Source organism: Falco cherrug, chromosome 10 (assembly GCF_023634085.1).
Source record: "Falco cherrug isolate bFalChe1 chromosome 10, bFalChe1.pri, whole genome shotgun sequence".
NCBI lineage: Eukaryota > Metazoa > Chordata > Aves > Falconiformes > Falconidae > Falco > Falco cherrug.
Window position 1 is genome coordinate 14440590 of NC_073706.1, and position 6747 is coordinate 14447336.

A 6747-nucleotide genomic window follows, 5' to 3' on the forward strand; every position below is an offset into this window, starting at 1 on the left:
GTTGGCAGGACTGAATCCTGCTTGCATTGTAAAAGCAATGTAATTGTTTTTCACACCAAAAGGTGGACGTTTGGGTTGGGTAACATCACTGGTATTACTCCACTGATACCCTTTGTCCATTCTTGCCCTAACACCCTGTGTTCAGGGCTGCTCTGTGAGCTGGATGCAAAGTTTTCAGGTGGGATGACTTCCAAGTAAACAGGCTCTGCTCGTTCTGGAGGGAGGTTTTTGGCCCTGTGTTCTGACAGCATCTGGAGGCCAGTGATCTCGGGATGTACGAAACTCCCCAGAAAGCAGTAATGTGTGTCGTGAATTTCAAGCTGAGTGCAATCAGCAAAAGCTGATAGAAAAAGTGGAGTCTGTAGACCAGAAAATATCATAGCCCTTGACTTGAGGGAGAACAGATGACTACTACAGTTACAATGTCCCACTGGCTTCTGCTGGGTGAACGTTTCTTTGTCCCTTGGCAGCTGGCAGCCTGGCGCTCTGATCCCACTAACGAGCTGGTGCAGTTGAAGCTGTTTTGCCGTTCTATAGATGTTCGCGTACATTCCGTAGCAGACGCAGGCTCAGAAGATGGCTGCCTGGCTTTCCCGGGGTTCACAGCTCACTGACTTTAAGGAACCCAACATCTGTCCCTCTGAGGTGCCTGAGCAGGCAGCGGGGACGCGGTGTGTCCTGGTTTCCCTTCTCGTGCACTCCACCTACTCCAGCAGGTCCACCACCGGCGCTCTGCCTTTCACAATACGCTTCTGGCTCCCTCGGGAGCTGCTGCCCACCATCGCCTTCCCCAAGCTCCACGGGCTCAGAGCAGGTGTACCTGCTCAGCGCGGGTACCCCAGTACCAAGCGGGCATCGGGACAGGGTGAAGGCTGTTCCCCTCCGCTCTGCCAAAGGCTGGTGGGATGTGGCCGCCGGGTGAAATCTGGGAGTCCTGTAAGGGAGGTGAAGTGGAGCTGGGCTGCCCTGTTGGGAAGCTGTAAACCCTGAAGCTTGTGCAGCATGATCGTTCATCATCTGTAAAAGCACGAATCTGCACGGAGGCCAAGCCGTGCTCCGGCCTTGGCTCTGGCTGTTTGTGCTCTGTCAGCCAGAAGCTCCATCTCATCAGTACTGTGGGAAAAGAGAGGTTAGCCTCCTCTTCTCAGCAAGTCGCCAACGCTAAATTTAGGCAAGGTGAAACCGCTGTGTTTTTCTGTCCTCAGCTTTGCCTCCCATCTCTGAGTTTCACCAACACTGCCACAGCGGCAATGTTTAAACTGGCTAAAAATGGAAGAGATGAAATAAATACTGAAAAGACCTCCTAGAAGAAGCCTACTTGTACTTGCAATTGCTGAGAACAAGTGGGAGAGAGTCTCTCTGGTGGGGCTGATTACAAGGACAGCCAAGAATACAGCTGTGTTCTACCTTGCCAGGATCATGAGCACTGCTCCAGCAGGAAAATCCAGTGCTATCAGCTCTTCACAGTTTGTAAACCAGTTTTTTGTCTTCCCCTTCAAGCTCTGCCAAAGTGTGCTCCCTCTCGAGAGGTGGTTCTGCATTGCTGAGGCTGTTCAGTTTTACAGGAGATAAATCGGCTTCTGCCAGGAGATACAGAAAGGCTGGAGTGTGTCTTTGTGGGGGAAAAAAAAAAAAAAAAAAAAAAGAATTTCCATTTCTGATTGAAGTGCTGCTGCATAGTATGGCAGTTCTTCACTGGATTGCTCAACTTGCCTTAAATACAAGGGTTTGACTACCTCGGGCAAAACCCACTTGTACATAGATTTTTTTTCCTACTCTGCTGACATGGATGGTTAATAAATGTAAATTGAGGTGCCAGGCTATATAAAGGCTGTTGTGATCAAGGTCAAACTAGGAATTTGCTTTGCTGAAACGTTTCCCTGTTTATTGCATAGAGGCTTGTTACAGTTCAAGAGTGAATTGCTATTTCAACTCTGTGTTCACAAATTTCCTATTGACTCCAGCCATCGGCTGTCTCTTTTGGGGTGTATCACGATGCAATACACTGGATTTGAATTACAAATCCATCTAAACAGGGCTTAACCCTTCAACTCAAGCTCCCCAGTGTTACTGCAGTACAGGAGCACATCTGAATCTAAGACTGCCTGCAGGTCTCAAACTTCTTCCCCACGCCAAGGTGTGTCTCTAAGATAGTTATGTAACTTGGTATGGAGCAGAAAGCATATCAAAGAAGTGGAATGAACACTTCTTGTGTAACCTAGGCTGCTAGTGATAGCCCAGCTAGTTACATTAAACCTCTGCAGAACAGATTTATCTGTCTCCATATCTGTTAAATGTCTGCCCTCTCCGTGATGGTTATGAAGGACTTCTTTATTCACCTGTAAAAGGCCATGTACACCCTGGGCTTTGCCCATAGTGCAGTCCCGAGGGTCACCTGCCTTTCTCCAGTTGTGACCCATCTCCTTCCAGCACCCACAAGGCACTGGAGGTGAAACGGCTCAGCCCTGGTTGGCTGCTGCTGCCAGTGGACCAGGAGGTGTGACAATAAAACTGAAGCTGATGTGTTCTGATGAATTACGGCTGAGCATCCATGCCAGTGGGAAGCACTTGTGCTGTGAGTAGCTGCTTCATGGCACCAGCTTAGGACCAGTAAACCTTCCTTGGGCTGTTGACCATTTGCTTGTGTAATCTTAACACAAGCAGGGCTCTGCAGCGTGCGTTCCTTGGGCTGAAACTCCTCTGGATCAGTCCCAGTGCAAATCCTCTCTCACACTGGTTGTAACGAAGGAAGGACCGGGGCAGTGTACCAGCTCACGTGGAAGATGCTCTCTGGGAGCTTGTGGTCAGAGGGATGCTGCTGGTGAAAAGCCTCACTTCTTCCTTCCTTCCTCTAGAGGGGATTGTGTTACTGTGCGTGGCTGTTGGAGGAACACCTAGCTCAAGTGAGGTTTGACTAGCTGGATGCAGGATGAGAAATGTGTTCCTGCTCGTGTATCTGCTTACCCGAAGCTGCAGCCTGCCCTCTGCCTTTGACTTCTGTGCTATCAAGCCTACATGATGCAAATTCCTCTCCTCCAACCACACGCAGGGACTCCTTTTGATCGTACTTGCTGCCTTGGGATTTCTGTGCTCCCTTCTCTGTGGCTGAGTGCACCAGGCTGACTGGAGCTCAGGCTGTTAAAGCTCAGGCTGTAACAAACACCAGGTTCTAGGCTGTTATGAGAACCCTCATTACCCTGGCCCGCGGCTGTTAAAGCAGCGCAACAGCCCTTTGTAACAAGGGAGCAACAAAGCCGTGGTACAGAGCTAGGACAGAGCTGTCCTGGTACAGATGGCACAGCTGGGACAGGGCTGTGCTCTCCGTCGCTCCTGGTACAGGGGTGTGCTCTCCATCGCTCCTGGTACAGGGGTGGCACAGCAACAGCCAGCAGTCTCTTCAGTGGATCATGGCAGGATTACCCTTCCCCTGCCAGAAGGGGTTCCTTCGGCTGCATTCAGTTGTAGGCTAGTTGTAATTAATGTGTTCCTATTACAGCATGAGACTGGAGACTTTCCCACCTCTGAAGCTTGAGGGTTTCTTCTCTGGGAGAAATGTGGGACTAGAAGTGGCGACTGCATGCCCCATGCAGTGCCTGATGTGGTCCTGGCCCAGGTGAGGGTTTCCAGACCGTGCCAGAGAGCAGCTCTGCAGTCTGCTCCTCCTGGAGCCTTTGTGGAGCCGGACCAGCGGAGGTGCATCTCGCAGACCACGGAGAAGGGACCGGGAAGTCTCTGTGTCCCTCTCCGAACAATCTGCAACACCTGACTGTGATCTTAAAAATGCATTGAAGAGCCTCACCCTGCGGGCAAACTCACTGGCCCGCTTGGATGTCTCACACCCAAGCAGCAGTATGGGAGCAGAAAGGACTATTCCAGGTTTTTTTGTTTCTTCTAATAATTAACAATTTTGATATTATAATATTGACAATTAATAATTAATGTTTCTTCTAATCCCTGTTGAGGAATGAAGAGATGAAGATGATGTAGGTTCCATGTCTTGTTGCATAAGAGCGTTTCTTTTGCTGTTCTTTGTTCTTTTGTTTTCAATGAAAACTTTTATTAGTTCATTATGAAGGTAAGTGTTTGGTGGTGTTCTCATTAAAGCTGCAGGTCCTGAAGCAATGTAATTGTGGGAGAATTTAATTTTTTTGGCTTTTGGTTTTTTGTTTTGTTGTTTTCTTGTTTGGTTCTTTTTTTGGTTTTGGTTTGGATTTGTTTTAATTTTTTTTTTCTTTTTGCAAGCTAAAGTTTTATTCTTTTGTATAGTTTTGTAGTTTTGTAGTTTTTTTTCTTTTGTATAGTTTTGTAGTTTTGTAGTTTTTTTTCTTTTGTATAGTTTTGTAGTTTTGTAGGTTTTTTTTCTTTTGTATAGTTTTGTAGTCTTGGAGAACCATGACTGAACTGTGATTGTTTAAAGTTTTAAGGGAAACACAGTTCCCCTTATTTGCTGTTTTGAAGCCAGCCAGATTATTTTGAATTATGTTTGATTGCTCGGGGTTAGCAGTCCTTCTTTTCTGTGGAGAGAAGCAATATATATTGCTCTAACATCCAAATTTATTTTCTGGAACAAAATGAAGGACACTCAATGACATGAGAGCTCCGGCTTAGATTTATAACTTGCTAATGAGAAATTGCTGAATAACATGCTCATTTTCTGCCACTAGAAGGTAATAAATCTTCTCCAACTACTTGGGCTCGCAGAATGCTGCTGTCCAGTCTCGTTATCAGCTTCCAACACCAAAACGAAGGAGTCTCTGTGGAGCAGCACGCTTCCCTGGTGCCCAGCCATCTCGGCTGGCTGGCTGGCTGGCTTTAACGGCTATGAGACCGTTCCCCTGGGTGCTGTTGGGTGGGAGGTCTCCATGCAAGATGCCCCCACTATTGCTGATGTGCTATTTCAAGTGGGGTTTTTTGGTTTTGGATTTTTTTTTTTTTTAATGGAGGTGTTTGCTGTGCGGTGGCCTCCAGCATCTGCTGTGGCACCGACATCAATGAGTTAAGCAGCAAATAGCCCCGGGGGTGGATTTCGAGCTTTGCAGCCAAATATGAGCTTTTTTTTTTTTTTTTTCCTGAAAGGCTGGCTCCCGAACAATGCCCTACCCTCTGCTGCCCAGCCCAGCTGGCCGGGCTCCAGCCCAGGTGAACACACCTTGCTGGGGACCAGGAGTCACCCCTGGGGAAGGTGGCCTCAGGCAAGAAGAGCTCGCTGTGCCTGACCTGGGGAGGGCTTTCTTGCTCAAACGAAACACAGGCCCTGCAAAATCAGGGATTTTACTGCGCTGGTGTTGGCTGTGAACTTCTTTTTTCTTTTTCTCCCCACCCCACCCCTCCCCAGGCTGAATCAGAATCAGCATGCGGGGCGAGAGCCGATGGCCACTGGCCAGCTGCGGGCTGCTGGCATCGTGCGGCTGGCTCGGGGCAGGGAAAATCAGAATCTCAGCCTGTTGCCAGGCTCTCCTGCCCTGCACAGGAGACTTCTCCAGCTCTTCGCTTGCCTGCTTGGAATGGGGACCCTGAGCTGCTGGGGGGGGGACAAAATTTAGGCAAAGGACTAGGGCAGCTGGTGCACTCGTTGACAGGGGTGACTCGCCGTGTCCTCTGCTGCAGAAAAGGAGTGCTTTACAAACAGTATTTTACCTTTTGACAGCTTGTGCATTTATAATGTAAAAACAAACTCACCTAGTTCCCTCCTGTCTCTCCCTCAGCCCTGCTTGGGGAAAAAGAAGAAAAAAAATAAATCAGCGGGTGCTGAACCTTCTACTTGACATTGTAACAATGTCAGGAGCTGAACACCAAGATCCCTGGCTGTACCTAGAGGTGCCTTGATCTCTTCTGAACACTTAGTAAGACAAACTACTTGCTAATCTGTTGATGCAGAAATGTTCGGATGCTGGAGTTCCTCGGGAAGGGAGCCCTGGACGAGGTGGCTCTGCAGTGCTGTGTGCACGTTCGGTGCAGCCCTGGACTCCGAAGCCGTACCATGAATGGCGCTTTTCATTTGTAGATCTAGCTGATAACTAATCAAATCTAATTAATCCCTGCGTGTATGGGGAGTGGGGGAGACATGTCTAGGGTTTGTTTTTCCCAGCCCTGAAATACTGTCAGCTCCAGGATGGAGTTAACGGCTTGCTCGGGGTGTATGCCCTTTGGTGACCAAATGCTGTGGGGGCAAGGTGCCAGACCTGCGGCAGGATACCCCTGAGGTCGGGGAAGAGCTGGGTGCTGCAATTCTCTGAATTGATGAGATGCTCTTCCTACTAAATGCCACTGTAAAACCCCAAGGTTGTGGCATTCAGACTGCTGTGCTGTTGGAGAGCAGAAGTTTCTCTGTGTCTAGACCCTCCCTCTGATGTGGACCAGTAGCAGATGCCATGGAAAGAGGATACAAAATGGTGAGAAACCTTGTCATTAACATATTCTCGCAGCTTCCAGCAATGAAGACAGAAATAAGTACCTGGATTACCATGTTCAATACCAAGAGCTGTCCTTCATGAGTTTACCTAATCCCTTTTTTAATCCGTTTAGATTTTGAAGCTTAATATCCAGTGGTGATAAATCACACAATTTAATTTTATGCTGGTGAAGGGGAAAAAAAATCCTACAGTTTGCCTGCTGACTCATTTCACGAGCTTGGCCCTGATCCTTGGGAGACATAGTCACCTTCTCTGTAACAGTTGTAATTTTACAGTGGTCCTCTGTCCTCTCATGAGAAGGTTTAGCCCATCGAGCTGCCCGTCAGGCCCACAG